The sequence below is a fragment of the Sciurus vulgaris genome (assembly GCF_902686455.1).
Source record: "Sciurus vulgaris genome assembly, chromosome: 11".
Lineage (NCBI taxonomy): Eukaryota > Metazoa > Chordata > Mammalia > Rodentia > Sciuridae > Sciurus > Sciurus vulgaris.
This window is the reverse complement of record NC_136472.1, coordinates 13,275,089-13,290,588: the sequence shown is the minus strand read 5'-3', so window position 1 is coordinate 13,290,588 and position 15,500 is coordinate 13,275,089. Positions and strand designations below refer to the sequence as shown.

General features: G+C 47.3%; 1 long non-coding RNA gene across 3 annotated transcripts; it reads right to left on the bottom strand.

Moving 5' to 3' along the window:
* Nucleotides 1-434: 434 nt before the first annotated feature.
* On the bottom strand, nt 435-4,954 carry LOC306639335. Of its 3 annotated transcripts, XR_013757622.1 has the most exons (4): nt 4,718-4,954; nt 2,247-2,422; nt 771-815; nt 435-557 (listed from the first exon to the last, which is right to left on the bottom strand). It is a non-coding gene; the product is annotated as an uncharacterized lncRNA (long non-coding RNA). The 3 variants fall into 3 exon arrangements; XR_013757624.1 differs by lacking the exon at nt 2,247-2,422 and having other exon boundaries at nt 4,718-4,946; XR_013757623.1 differs by lacking the exon at nt 771-815 and having other exon boundaries at nt 439-557; nt 4,718-4,952.
* Between the last annotated feature and the right edge of the window lie 10,546 nt (nt 4,955-15,500).

Sequence of the window (15,500 nt, the reverse complement as noted above, 5' to 3'; positions counted from 1 at the left end):
CCTGGAGGTCAAGGACGGAGTCATGTTCATGATGCTGCCCACTTCCTGCCATGACAGGACCGTGCAACACATCTGTAGATGCTTAATCCACATTTATTAATGAAGGGGTGGATGGAAAGAAGAAGAATGCCGCCGTAGATATTCCCCCCACCCACAAGCCCACAGGCAGAGAAGTGCAGGTGGACATGTGCACAAAGCCTGCACAAGGACACCCATCCACAAGCACACAGGGCCACCCCCAGGGAGGAACTCGGTGCTGACATACATGAAAAACTCCTCTCCATTCAACAGAAGGACAGCAGGATTCGTGGGGCTGAACTGAAAACATGAAGTTGCGGAGGAAAGCAGGGGCACTTTGCACTCAGCTTATCAGGAAAGGAAGGACCAAGGTTTAGAAGCAGAGAAGGGGGAGATCTTCCTTTTTTTGCAGTGAAAGATTCTTCTAGAATCTTTCATTTTGCTGATCTGTACATTGGACCTCACTTTCTGCGTCTGAGTACCAGGTCCTTGCATGAGTTCTGGCCTCCTCTAAAGTCCTCTTGGGCATACTTGTTCATCTGAAAAACAGGCACACACAAGACACGCCAATAAGCATGAAGGAGACAGGCAGCTGCAGGGCCAGTGGGCCACCAGACCCTCCAGCCTCTGGGCAGGGAGTGAGGCTCCTGAAGGCCCTCTAGAGTCCACCCAGCTGGGGCGTCTTTCCACCATTCAGGATTCCCACGACTCACGTTGGTGCAAGTCTTCTTGGTGATACAGACTGTGATTACCAAACAGACGGCGAGCACCGCTCCATACACGAGCATCCCAGGCAGCTGGAAGCAGAATGGATGGAGAGGACGTGAGAGCTGTTGAGATAGTCCACACAGCTCAGCGTGAGTCGGGTCTCAAGATGCATCATCCTTGGCTTCTGTCAAATCCCCCATCCCCTCCCAGGCTTATGGGAGAATGTCTCCCGGGACTTCATGAGGCCAAGTGGGGTGGAGAGTTGCTCTTTTATCCCTCAAGGCCAGGCCTACTCCACGGAAAGGAGACAAAGAATCCAAGGGAACTGGAAGGCACACAAACATGTCTAAATCAAGCAACAAGGTTTGGAGTCGAAGGACCTACTCAATTACACGAGTGTTAAACAAACATCTTTTTTTTAAAGAAAATTCTTCCATTCACAAAGGCCTCCTGAGAATAGGGTCCTCCTGCCCTCTGAGGTCTCCTGAGATGGCAAATAAGTCATGGCTGACACAGTCCTGGAGCCCCATTTTCAGGTGCCTTTGCAAAGCTGTCATGCAGGGCACCCTGTGCTCTGCTGTGAGGACTGAGGTGTAAGTTGGGGCTTGGGGACGCTCCCTTTCCAAGATCAGGCAATGGCAGAAGTGACATTAGAAGCCCGGTTTTCTGCTTCTGTCTTCCTGCTCTGCATTCTGTGGCCCTGGCCTTGTGTGGGACTTGCCTTCCTGACCTCCCCTGCTTCCTCTCCCCAACCAAGATTGGTCCATTATTTCTCCCAATGGGCAGCCGGTGCAGCCCTGTGGTCTGTTCCCAGCAGGAAAGTTCCAGGGCTCTTCCATGCCCTGCTCTCCCAGTAGATGGGAGTCACTGAAGTTAGGGTGAGTGAGAGACTGCAAGGAGCAGGCCCTGGGCACAGTGGGAGAGAGCCGGGCCCCTGGGGGTGGGTGTGACTTGACTCCTAAACCAGGGCACCATGGAATGGTTCTGGGATAGGAGGAGCTCCACGTGCTTCTGAGAAGTGACATGGACTCAGTCCAGTTGTCCTCAGGGGAGGAGTTTTTTCTAGGAATTTTGGAGGGAGAGTGTCCCCAGGTGACCTTCTGATTGAACACAAACTGCAGCCAATGATTTCCATGAATGGTGGACACACTGGAGCAGACAAGGTCATTCATCTGATGAGGCAGATTTATGAGGCATCAAACCTGTGCCAGGCATGGCTCTGGGAATGTGGTCAAGGATCGGGCATGAAACAGAAGACATCTCTGCCCTTCAGGGCTTCAGTTCTAGTCGGAGGAGGCAGGAGGTGAGCAGGACCAGGAGGAAGGAAGTCACCATGTTGGGTGTGGGAAGACTCTTCAGATGTGTGAGAAACAGAGGAGAGGGGAGGGAAGCCGGGTGCTGGGCAGATGTTTGGGATTTTGGGTCCAGATGTTAGAGTTTTCAGGTGCCCTCATGGAGAAAGGCAGTGCTGGACAATGATGTGAAGTGGGGAGGTAGGCAGGGAGACTGTTGTGGTGTACCTGAGGGAAGAGCCAGCAGGTCAGAGGGAACATTCCAGGCCAGGAGGTAGAAAGACACCTTGAGTGTGTGAGGGTCCTCAAAGGGGCAAAAGTAGTGTAAGGTGGCCTTGGTGACCAGGGATGGAGGGCTATGGGTGGCCAGTGTCTTCAGGCTCCACGAGGAGGTTGGTGGTTTTCTGAGGAAAACATCAGTGTGGAAGGTTCTGAGCAGAGAAGTGATGTGATCGTGTGCACCAAAGTGTTCCTGCTGGGTGCTGAGCTGAGCACAGCTGAGAGGTGGCCAGCATGAGGGAGGAGTGGAGGCTGGTTCAGTGATTGACATGGGACATGCTGGGGAGCCGTCCAGCGTGGCCATGAGAAAGTGGGGGAAAGGGCTGGATTCTGCATGGGTTTTCAAGGAAGCGCCAAGAAGATTCCCTGAGTTCTGCTCTGTGAGTGTGTGTGTGTGTGTGTGTGTGTGTGTGTGTGTGTGTGTGTGTGTGAGAGAGAGAGAGAGAGAGGGAGAGGGAGGGAGAGAGAGAGAGAGAGAGAGAGAGAGAGAGAGAGAGAGAGAGAGAGAGGTGAAGATGGTCTTATGTCTTGCCCCGTCTCTGAAGGGACAGCACTGCCTTCGACGTGAGCAGGAGAACAACGTAGAGCAGGTTTGGGAAACGGAACCTGGAGGTCAGGTCAGCGTGTAGAGCGCAGGTGGGGGGCAGGGGAGCAAAGGACAGGCAGTGGGGGTACTGAGTGACTGGGTCAGGGAGATGGGGCTGATGTAAAAGGAGATAAACCCCTCCAGTGCCTTTCCCTCCTTCACCTGCTGTCAGCGTACCTGCCTCCAGGGAACTGATCCTCCCTACCAGCCATGGTTAATGATGCCCCTGGCCGCTGCCTTCCTGCCTGTGCCCCTGGGCAGCTGCATTCCTGCTGGGACACTCCACCTCTGGGCCACCATTGGTCACTAGCCAGGCAGGCATGATGTGGGGGAGGAGACATGAGAAGGAAGGAAATGTAAAATGTACAAAAGGGGCAGGACACCCCACTTTCTCAGACACCCCCACTTCCTGGGACACCAGTCCTCAGGCCCTCCCCTTCCGAGAAGTCTCTCTCTCTTCTATCCTTTAAAGAAAGTTTTCTTTCTACTCTTGCCGTGGCATTTCTTGGGTGTTCCGTCTTTAACACCAGGGAAATGACACTCGGCCCTGATTCTCTCACCAGTATGAACGTGGGGATTTGGGTAAAGGAGTTGAATAGTGGAGGGGCCAGACCCAGGTGCAGGACAGATGTGGCTGGAGCTGTGTACTGGTGTGTCATTGGGACAGGAAGGTGTTCAAGTGCCCACAGTGGATGAGATTGACGAGGCAGTGAGTAGAGAGAAACGGGGACCGACCAAGAGTGGAGCCTAAGGCTGGGGAGAGAGGAGGGTCAGCAGAGTAGATGGAGCAGAGAGCAGAGGCCAGGGGAGTAGGGAGCCAAGTGAGGTCCTCAGAGAGAGGATGACAGGGGATGGGAGCAGAGCAGGGGATGGGGAGGAAGTGAGGCTGAAGGTCTGACTAGGCCCAAAAGGCTCCCTGGCCAGACATCTGGGGACGATGCTGTGCCTCCATATGTAGCCAAGGGTATGAGTCAGCTGTGAAGGTCAGCGTGTGGTCAGGGCCATGAACACTGACTATGAGTGGCGCCCCCTTCTGCAGGCTGTGGGCAGTGCGCCTTCTCTGGGGGGACTGCATGTGAACAGGGCCTGTGGCAGTGCTGGGGCTGCGTGGGGGCTGCCTACATGTACAGGATGGCCATGTTCCCACCAAGCCTCCATCCTCATTCCTCTGCCAGCCCAGAACCCGCCTCCCGGTGGGCCTGAGCCTCAGCCTCTGCCCAACAATCAGGTTCAAGATGGAGTAGGAACGAGAGAACTGGAGAGGTGAGCTGGAGAGTTCTTTGGAACATTTCTTCTCTTCTTCCAAGAGGTCTAAGGTTAAGGGTGGTACTGACGCAGGGTTTAGGGTCAGGAGAAGGCTGTTTGCTGGCTTTGTGACATGGCAGGGGCACAGCAAGTGTCCATGCTGGTGGGAAAGTGCCCGTGAAGGGCAGGTGGACAGTGTGGGAAGGAGGCTGGGGGAGGGGAGGGAGGAGAACGGGAGATGGGAGGGGACGCGGGAGCTGTGCTGGCCCAGAGAGGGAAGTTACAGGGACTCAGGGGTGACGTACAGACCCACCTTCTAGAACAAGGACCCAGTCCTCTCCCAGGTCACTCTCATGCTTCTCCCCAACAGCCCAAACCCACACCCAAGCACCATGGACCCCCAGGGACACACCCTGCCAAGAACTCTCTGTCTCCCATGGAAAATGAGTTTTGTGAGATATTAGAATGTGTGCCCCAGCTTTCAGAATTGAGGCTGCTGCTCGCCTTCCTGACACCAGCCACCAGGTTGAGCCCCTCCCATGGACAGTCACCCAGCATAGATTTCCTCTGAAATTCAAGAGGCACTTACCACAGGCATCCTGAGGATTCAGGGGTGCGTCAGGCGCCTGCTGATCTCCTGCGTGGCCTTCGGTGTGCTTATAAAAGATTAATCGAGAAAGATGTCAGTTTAAAATAACATCAAATCCTTAAAAAGTTCACCTGAGTAAGAAGCAATTCATGAACTGTGTAATACCAAGTCCCAAACAGCAGAGTGTTCCAGGGAGGAACAGCCGAGGGGAAGTGTGGAGACAGGACCCTTTGACTTCAGGGTAAATGTGAAAGTGGAGGAAGACACCACCTGATTGGCTGCACGAGCACAGCTGCCTCTTTTGGAAAGTCCCTAGTTTTGTTTTACTTTGTGTCTATGAGTGTCCAAGTTTTCTCCAACAGAAGAGTTCATAGAAACAGCCCGAGTTCAATTTCACTTCCATTTCCAGTTTATGCAAGGTTAAGCCCCCCTGGCCTGACTGGCTTTGTTTACTCAAGAATTCTTACAACAATTCATTTCTTGTCCTCAAAATAGGAGTTTGTGGGTCAGTTCTGGGTTCTGGAGTGTTGGGTTCAGGCCGAGGTCAGGTTCAGCTGTACACCACCTGTGTTTGCACTCTGGGCCCTTCCTGGGTCCTGCCCTCCTATGGCAAAGGGCGCAGGAGCTAAGGAAGCTGAGTCCCACTCAATCCTACTCATCTTTCTTCTATTTATTCCCAGGTTTTTAAAATGAGTGCCTTGTGGATATCCATCAGAGTGAACTGCACTGTTCCACTCGTGTCTGGACGTGGGAAAGTTGTCCATTTCATTCCCCCTTTTCCCACGCCTGATAGGCGTGAGAATTCGTTGGCTCCCCCAGACCTACTGAAGCAGACTGTGTCCTGGGGTGTGGGGAACTGTCGCCTGCAGCAGGGATCCCGCGGGAAAGAATAGGAGGTAGACTGGGAATGAACTACTTCTTTATTTTCCTCAGCGATGCTTGCTTGCTCAGGGGGGCTCCTTCTCAGAGGGGCTCCTTCTCAGAGGTGTTTTGCTTTTTCGGAGAGGCTTCTCCTTCCCCAGAGGAAGGGAATGTCTTATATACACTGAGGCAGCCACTCAGTTTAGGATTAAATAGCAAGATAGGAGCACACGCCACGGTACCAATTAAGAAAGAATGAGGAACACATGTTGACCACGAGCAGGGAAGAGCCATCAACCAATCAGGCAAAAGATCAGGAGAGATCACGCCATGTTAACACTAATTATGCGCCACCTCTGGGCCCAATGCCAGCCGCTATCTTAGAGCCACTTCCTCAAACAGCTGTGAGTATGTCTCTACCGGGAACTTGAACTGGAAGGAAGCTTGCGTTGCCTGGGTGACAGGCTCTCAGCGCTCAGCCCACAGCCCGGGTACTGTGATTGCTATACTAACCACACCTCGCCCCGTCGCTATGCCAACCAGCCCCCCTCTTCACCCTCAGGGTGTTCCTTTCCTGTTGTTTTTCTGCAGGTGACCTTTTGCCCCTTGGTTATGATCCCTGTGCATGTTGCAAGCCCACTGGGTCATACGACTCTCAGACATATTCTGCCCAGCGACTGCTTGACTACGTAAGCCTGCCCAGTAACAATCAAGTAGATCGAGGTCTCTGAATCTGGTCTCTGGAGGTTTTCCCGTGACTCCGTTGCCACACCCTCCTTAGCTTTTGGTGGGCCCCAGGTGGACCGAGTCAACCCCACTGGGGTCCAGCAATCTGTCTGTCACAAGCCATTCTGAAGCACTCAAGTTGGAGAACCACTGTTCCTTAGTATCTTCCCAAATGATTGTTTTATCACATGTAAGCACCACTCTGGGTTGGATAAGTGTCCCCCAAGTCCCATGAGTTAAAGGCTTCCACCTCAGGGCGGCACTGTTGGGAGGTGGTGGAACCTTTAGGAGGAGGGGCCTTGTGAGGACATCTCAATAACTAGCTACCCTCTCAGGAGCTCCTCCACTCCTGTGATTCCTCACCCACCTGAGAGACCAGCACTAATCCCTTCACACAGGAAACCGTGACCAGTCACCTCCTACCAGACCCACCTCCTAGGGTCACCTCAACCTTTCAGTACAGTTACCTGCACAGCAAGTTTCTAGATCATGAAATTTCAGGTAACACACTCTCTCCAATCTGTCCAATAGTTGTCGATGAACACAATATTCCAGAAAACAAAAGGAAGCAATGAACGTTTATTGAGTTGAGGTCTGTCCTGTTCATTCTGTCAGTTCTGTTCGGTCTCTATTATCTTCTGGGAGTAGCCCCAGCAACTCGCGGTTCCCGGAAGGGTGGGTGGAGTCAGCCAGAGGAACAACAGGAAACCCCTGGAGCGACTTGAGGCAAGTGCTGCTCAGATTTATTTTAGCTCTTCTTTTATAGTATTAAGTAAAGCAGGATTAAACAAGATACAAGTTATAGAGAAATTACCACAAGATTTGTCCTTAACCACACTTTCCAGCAGGTGTCTAACGCTGAGCGGGTACATTAGGGTCAACTTCCTATATTTACTTAAAGTTACTCACATAAGCATATGACAGTGAAAGGTATTTCCCTGTTTTCATCCTACTGGCCTTTGTTTGCCCTTTGGTGTCAGACCTATTGTCAGCATAATGACTCTATTTTGTTTTAAGCTAATTTTACCAAACTGTTAAGCAAAACATGCACTTGATCTTTAGCTCATATTATTATGCTCTTGATTTAACCTTAAAGGTCTACTCTGTTATCTAAACAAGCTCAGTTAAGACTAAGTTAGGTTATTATATTGCCAAAGAATCAGTGTGAGTACCTAATTTTATCCTATTGTTTTTATGTCATTGATTTATCCTCTACCTATTATAGTATATATGTGAGACTTAACCCAGCATAAACTACCCATAACTAGTTAACATGCACTGAGGGCATTTGATCTTAAGATAATATTTTTCTAGTTGTTTTCGTATGTTGATTCTTTATTCTTCAGTCCTACATTTCCAGGGTGGCCCTTGACATCCAAGCCTTTGAAGGAAGGACAAATATTGGACACTTGTACATTAACCTTAAGTATTAATTATTTATTTACCATTTTCATTGTACACTCCTGTATATGGAAGAGGTGGATCTGTGGGAGGTGGGTCCCTGTCCTTATTGGCTTGTTTCCCTCTAGATGGATACCACAAATGTCCCCTAATCTTGTAGGCTAAATAGGGTGGTTCTAGTACTATGGGGACAACAAGTCTCCTGTTCTGTTTGTTAGGCTATTTATTGGTAAAGCATTAACTGGGGCAGGTGTGGTCAGTAGAGGAGCAAACAGTTCCTGAAACTAGTTTTCTGAAGAACTCCTCAAACTCTGTACTTTCAAACTTATGTGTGATGTTGGTACATTTTTTAAAGCCTTCCTCATCATCCCCCAAGCTCCAGAGACTCATTAAGGTTAAATTCCTATCACAATGATCCAGGGAATATGATTTGCAGTTGCATAGTTGTAAGTATGATAATTACAAGAAAACATATCACTTTCCACTGCCCGTGGAGAAAATGATAACACGTACGCCTTTTTTGGTGCAGCAAAGCTTCTTCTGTTTAATATGGACAAAAGGCTCCCCAATGTGGAACTACTCCAGGTTATATAGAATACAGGGACCAATCAAAAGGTTGTCCCTGCGGCGGATGCATGGACATATCAAGTAAACGCATAAAACATGTACTGTACACAAGCCAAGCACAAGGTACGTCAGCCAATCAGGAGTACTTCCTGAAACTTGTTGACAGCTTCAAGCCTATTCTGCATGGCGCCAGGCGCCATCTTGAAGATCAGGCCAGGGCGTGCCTGCCTGTGCGGGCCCTCAGAGGCGAACGGCCCTGACATCTCCCCCTTTTCTTTATATTAATTTGGCTTGGGACTGTGCCTGTCTTAGGTTGTCCATGGCGAACAGCATCCTTACCCGTCATCAGAATCTTGACCTCTGGGCGTCAAGACCCTGTCTTAGGTTGGTATGTGTCCCGACGAATCTTACCTGTCATTGACTACCGGTCCAGCATGCTTAGCCATACTTGGGGACATGTGCCTGTTTCAATGGCCATGAAGGCTTGAATGATAGCTCTTGTTGGCAACGAGCATCTTGGCGAGCTCTGATTTGGCTGTGTATAATGTAAACTAGACAAAAGCAGATAAGGATTACAAAGGCTACTAATCCTGCCCATTGCTTAGTAACTCCAAACACTTTGGATAATACAGAAAACATTTTAGACATAGGAGCTACATGAACCCTAGTACTGTTAACCATGAGGATTTCTGAGCTTAGTTGGTGAGTTAAGTTATCAAAGGTATAAGAACAATTAGTAACAAGGAACTCAGAGGGTCGTTTTGACCGGGAAGCCGCGGAACTAGAATTATGATATTCAACAGAGGTAACACAGTCCTTTCATGGGATAGACGCATCCCAGGCCTATTAGTTCTTGTAACACATCTATCTGTTCTTGTAGCAGATGCACTCTCTGGTTTACAATGAGTATGCCAGCTCTTAGATGGGCATTAAGAACATCTTGAGTTTGTAAGGCCATGGCAGTGTTCTCAGCCAACGTGTTGACTGCTTGTGCTGTAGGTATGGCAGTAGCCAGTGTTGCTGCCGCTGTTGCTGCCACTGCTGCAGAGGCCGCTACCACCACAATCACTGCCGCTATAATACCGAAATCTCGTTTGTTTCTGGACAAAAGCACAGGTAATTCTTCATCTGTTAAGCTGACTAGGATGGGCAGGAAAGTAGGAATGCGCATAATCACTGCAATTGAAAACCTGGAAGCATTCCAACATTGTGACGGGTAACAAGACACATTGGCATCAGAGCAATTAAGGACAGTTGTGTTTTCATTTGTTAACAGGAGCGTAAGGGGGGCGATACACAAATTGGAGTGGGAGGGAAAGATATAGATCTATTACAGGAGGTCTCTGGAGCATAGGCACGGAAAGCACTGCTGTTTGTCCATTCGGAGGAATTCCATGTACATAGCCGATGTGTGGCTCCTAAGAGACTGAAAAGGGGCAGTATGTTAGTATATCCCTTTGTACTGGAGAACAGAAGCCAATTGTTATAGGGGTTGACACGTTTCATGCCTAAAGAAACATCATTGTCAGTAAAATTTTCTCCTAAAGAAGTGATATTAGGTGAAAAGAAGAAACCATATTGAACAGAACAGCTGGTCCGGCGTGGTGGCAATTAGTCCATATGGGGGGAGTAGTATACTTAGGATTACAAGGAGGATTGATTCTAGGAGACACAAAGCTGTTTCTTTTGGCATTATGTTTGCGTGGTGTCCATCCTGATAAAAGAACAAGCATTGCCTTGCAACCTTTTAGTGGTCTCCTGTGTTATGGTGTTATTTTCTGTTTGTTGTAGAGACAACATTGCATAAGCACGAAATTCTGGGGACTCAAAAGCATTGTAAAATAGGCCTAAGGTCTGGGAATGGAGACTGATACATGGGGATTCAGTGTCCTTGGCAGTATTGTTACTACTCCATATTTCGAAAAGCAGGGTTCCTGACAAAGAGAAACTGGTAGCATTGAATGTAATGACACTTGGATCGTATTGCACAGTAGGCAGTCCCGTTGAGGCATTGGTGCTAAAAATAGGTGGAAGAAAAGATGAGGTATTAGTCAAAGGTAAAGGATATGGCTATGTTCTAACTATCCCCCATAGGGTTCTGGCCAGAGCCGGTTGTAGGATGGTCAGGGTCATCAGGATCAACAGGAGCGTCTTTGGCATCATGGTGTTGGGCTGTACTTGTTTTTGGCAACGTTGTCACCGTTCGAACCAACTTTTCAGGAACCCAGATAGGCGACGTCTGTCCTTGTGGAAACACACAAACAGAGCCTCGGCTCCAATAAAGTACTGGATCCGGGCCATACCATTGTCCATGAAAAACATTTTTCCATTTTACGGTGGCCCTGTTGTTTTTTACAGGGTTAACATGCCGCTCTGCGGCAGAGCGACCCTCATTATCCAAGGTTAAAATATTTATAATAAAGAGGGAAACAGAGAGTTTGTCCTTTGGGGACTGGAAGGTGTCCCCTATTCCCCCTTTTTGTTTATAAAGTGTATTTTTGAGGGTGAGATGGGCACGTTCAACAATACCTTGACCTTGAGGATTATAAGGTATTCCTGTAGTAAGGGTGATCTCGAATTTTGTAAGGAATTGTTTAAAAGAGGTTGAGGTGTAGGCTGGGCCATTGTCAGTTTTGATTTGTTTAGGTATGCCCCAATTAGAGAAGGCTTGGAGACAATGGGAGATTACATCTTTAGTTTTTTTCTCTGCTGTGGAGAGATGTAAACATAACTCCTGATTGAGTGTCTACTGATACATGAACGAATTTAAGGTTACCAAATTTTGAGATATGAGTGACATCCATTTGTCATAGATGATTAGGTAAAAGTCCTTTTGGATTGACACCTATTGAGGGTGGATGATGGAGGACTGCACACTGGCCACAAGATTTAACAATAGCATGGGCAGCATCTTTAGTAATGTTAACCTTGAGTTTTAGAGTGGTGGAATTAACATGAAACTGTTGATGGAACTTTTGAGCAGCTTCCACCGCAGAAAAAATATGTATGTCTCTAGTAGCCGTATCTGCTAAACTATTTTCCTTGGTTAAGGGTCCAGACAGATTAGTGTGGGCTCTAAGATGTCCAATAAAGAAGGGGTCTCTGCGATCCCATATCAATTGTTGTAAAGTCCGTAAAGGACCGGAGACAGTAGAGGTGAGAGCAATAAGTCCTGCACATTCTAGATTAGAAAGAGCTTGAACCACATAAAGACTGTCTGAATATATGTTAATAGGGGTGTCAGAGAATAATTTGAAAGCCTCGAGAACAACTAGAATTTCAGTATGTTGAGCAGAGGTGACTGGGAAAATGAATGTTTGAATTTTACCCTGGTAGTTAATAGCTCCAGTCCCTGTCTTTGAGCCATCAGTGAATACCACAGGAGCCATCAGAATAGGCTTATGTCTAGTAACTTTTGGAAAAATTATAGGATTATTGATGCAAAATTGAAGATAGGGATGCTTAGGAAAATGGTTATCAAATATAGCTTGGGTGGAGCATTTAATAATAGTCCATGAATCTGAGGAATTATAAAGCCATAGAAGCTGGTTTTTATCATAAGGAGTTATAATGGTAGTTGGATGAAATCCAAACACATTAATAGAGGATTTTAGTGCTTTTAATATCAGTTGAGCTATAGCTTTAGGATATGGTAACAATGTTTTAGTAGGTGAGCAAGCTACTAAAGCAAGCTACCAAAATAAAGGCCCTTCTTGCTAAAATACTCTAGTAGGTAGTTTAGCATCTGGAATAACAATAAATTGTAATGGCTTTTCTGGATCAATCCTGTCCACCTGTGCTAGGTCAAGTTTTTGTTGTACTAGCTTTAGAACTTGGTGTGCCTCAGGAGTAAGTACTCTGGGAGATGTCGGATGGGGGTCTCCTTGAAGAATATTAAATAGAGGAAGTAACTCCCCTGTAGATAACCGTAGGTAAGGTCGGATCCAATTTATATCTCCTAGCAACTTTTGAAAGTCGTTTAAAGTTTTTAGATGATCTACTCTAATGGTAGTTTTTAGGGGTTTAACTATAGTTTTATTTAACAGAGTTCCCAAAAATTCCTGAGTATTGCCAAATTGTACCTTTTCTGGGGCAATAATAAGCCCCCAGGATTTAAATTGTTTTACCATCTGAGAATAGACATTCTTTAACTCATTTTTTTCAGGATGACATACCAATATATCATCCATGTAATGGTAAACAATTAACTCTGAACACCATTGTTGACTTGGCTTTAAAACTTGGTCAACATAGATCTGACACATAGTAGGACTATTAGCCATACCCTGTGGCAATACTACCCATTCAAACCGTTGATCAGGTCCACTATGGTTTAAGGATGGAAGAGTAAATGCAAACCTCTCACTATCAGTAGGATGTAATGGAATAGAGAAAAAACAATCTTTGATATCTATAACTAAAGTAGGCCAGTCTTTTGGTAGAGCAGTGAGAACTGGAAGGCCCAACTGAACTGGACCCATGGGCTGCATTGCAGAATTAATGGCCCTAAGATCATGTAGAAGTCGCCATTTTCCTGATTTCTTTTTGATGACAAAAATAGGAGTATTCCATGGAGAGGTAGAGGGTTTAATATGTCCTGCTGCTAACTGTTCCTACACCAATTCTTGGGCCGCTTTGAATTTTTCCTGGGTAAGGGGCCACTGAGGGACCCAAACTGGTGAATCAGATTTCCAAGTTATTTTAATCTTTTGTTGATCAGTGGCCCCTAAGAAAAACCCAGGTCCTTGTGACCTTGATTGCCTTGGATGTTAATAGGTTGAATAACTCCCTGATTATGGCGACCAAGCCCCTTACCCCATATATGTCCCTGTTTTAGCATGATGCCTGTGCTTCTGAACCATAATTTGTGTAAAAACATCCCAGACCCATAAATTGACAGGCAGGTGTTCTAAAACATAAGGTTGAAATACTCCCTTTTGGCCTTCTGAATTTTTCCAGGATAATAGGGCACTACATCTTTTTGGACTTGTAGCAACGCCCAGTCCCCTTAATGTTTGTTCTGTTTCATCTAGAGGCCAGTCTTTTGGCCAATCTTTAAAAGTAATAATACTAGTATAAGCTCCTGTATCAAGGAGTCCAAAGAATTTTTTATTTTTAATTGACAGATTCATCATTGGTCTTTGCTTTAAATCCATAGTAAGGCAAGCTAAATCGACCCCAGTGGATCCTAGACCTGCGTCTCCACGAGTTGTCGCGGCAGATGGATAATTATTATGGCAGCTGGGGACAATCAGGAGTTGGGCTATACGATCTCCAGGTGTTATAGAAATTATTCCTTGTGGGGAGGATGCAAGACCTTAATCTCTCCTGTAAAATCTGGATCAATAACTCCAGGGACAAGTCCCTTAAGTGCACTAGAGCTTCTTCCCAATAGAATTCCAACCATCTTGGGGGGTAGAGGGCCCTTTAAATCTGTAGGAATAGGTTGTACTCCCATCTCAGGAGTTAATATTGCTCTGGCGGTGGCACAGAGGTCCAATCCTGCGCTTCCTTTTGTGGCCCCTCTTGGCTTGTTAGAGGATAATAAGTCCTGGCCAATTGTTGAATCACCCCGTACATTTGTGTTGGGCCCTGGGGAAACGGGCCCCGATTCCTGTTTTTTGTCTGGCCTTGAGGGGGAAGGGGATGTCCATCTAATCTATTATGGATGTACACTCAGGCGCCCAGTGGTTGCCTTTTCTACATCTGGGGCATAGTTGGGGTTTTGGTCTCTAGGAGGTTGATTGGGATCTCATAGTTGAGGGCAATCCTTTTTGAAATGCCCTTGTTGCTTGCAGTAAAAGCAAGATAACCTTTTTGCTAAGTCCTCTCCTGTTAGTTCTTTAATAGTAAGGTTTTTAGTTAATTCTCTAAGACCCTCATCCTCATCTGAATCTTCCTCTTTTTCTGACTCTTCCTTTTTTTTTCTTTTTTCAGTTCCTCTCTCTGACGCCCTGGATCGTTCCTCTTTCAGTTCCTCCAGAGCCTCCTCCCCCTCTCTAAGGGCCTCCGTACAGTGGGGCCATGGAGTGATTAAGCACCCCCTAATCAAGGTCCAGATGGCTAATGTTCCCAGTGGTAACGGACCTGTTTTATCGGCCGCCTTTAAATCTTCTCCCAAATGATCCCATTGAGGAACGTTTAACAGCCCTCCATCTAAAAACCATGGCGCTATGGACACAGCTACGTAAGCCTGCCAGCACTCAAAACTAAACTACCCCAGTAGCAATAGCAAAAGGGAAAGCACACACACCAACTTTACAATAGACAGGAGTCTCTGTCGCAATCCTGGGAACTTTATCTCTGTCGCAATCCTGTGAACTTTATCTCTGTCGCAATCCTGTGAACTTTATCTCAGTCACAAATTCCTGCGAACTTTATCTGGCCGGAAATTACTTTTTATAATCTTACCTAATTTGTCTCTTATATCGAGTTCCCAGGTTTCGGCACCACTTATCACTTCCCACCGCCCAAGGAGGAAATGATAACATGTACGCCGTTTTTGGTGCAGCAAAGCTTCTTCTCTTAAATGTGGACAAAAGGCTCCCCAGTGCGGAACTACTCCAGGTTATGTAGAATACAGGGACCAATCAGAAAGTTGTCCCTGCGGCGAATGCATGGACATATCAAGTAAATGCATAAAACATGTGCTGTACACAAGCCAAGCACAAGGTACGTCAGCCAATCAGGAGTACTTCCTGAAACTTGTTGACAGCTTCAAGCCTATTCTGGCACGGCGCCAGGCACCATCTTGAAGATGAGGCCAGGGTGTGCCGGCCTCCGCGGGCCCTCAGAGGCGAATGTCCCTGACAAAAACACCCAATTCCTGGGAGAGATGACAATGGCAGTTTCTGGGAATGGTGGCCTTGGCAAGTCCATTCCCATGCTCGGTATTTGTCAGCAGCATGGCGGAAAGGGTCCCCACCAATTATCTTATGTCACATTCAAACAGAGCAGAGGAGTTTTACTTATTCTTGAGGAAGAAGAAATCTGAAGAACCTGGAGCTCAGGGAGATGTACCAGTTGGCCCTAATTCACCGTGGCAGGCATTTGTGCAAACCTGGATTGGAGTCCATGTGCTGTTCCTCCAGAGCCCATGGGGTTTTGCCACTGTATCCTGTCATGGCTACAGGGCTGGGCACAGGACACAAAGCAAGCATGCAATGACGGATGTGATCAGGTTGTTCCTTAGGGCCGAGGATCATGAGGTTCCAAGCTTTTTCACAAA